Raw genomic sequence first — 449 nt, forward strand, 5'->3', positions numbered from 1 at the left:
TGTGTACAAGTTGGCCACCCTATGTCACAAATGTTTGAATGATAATGCGACATCATATTTATCAAATCTGTTAAGACTGTACATCCCAACTCGCAGTTTAAGGTCATCAGTTGACACAAAGAAATTCATTTTACCATCTATGAAACTTAAAACAATGGGTGAAAGGGCATTTGAATACCAATTTAAGGCCCCCAAGATCTGGAATGCTTTACCAAGTACTTTAAGAGAGATAAAATCTTTTGATTCATTCAAATGTCAGCTGAAGTTGTTTCTGATTTTAAATTAATAAGATGAATATTTAATTAGGATTATTTTTTTTAAATTTTAGTGAGAACACAACGTTTTATGTTACTGTTGTGCGTTGTACTGTATTGTAAAGCGCTCAGAGCCCGTGTACTTTAATCGGTGTTGAGCGATATAGAAATGTTATTTATTATTATAATATTATT

This window comes from Aplysia californica, unplaced genomic scaffold (genome assembly GCF_000002075.1).
Source record: "Aplysia californica isolate F4 #8 unplaced genomic scaffold, AplCal3.0 scaffold01490, whole genome shotgun sequence".
Taxonomy (NCBI): Eukaryota; Metazoa; Mollusca; class Gastropoda; order Aplysiida; family Aplysiidae; genus Aplysia; species Aplysia californica.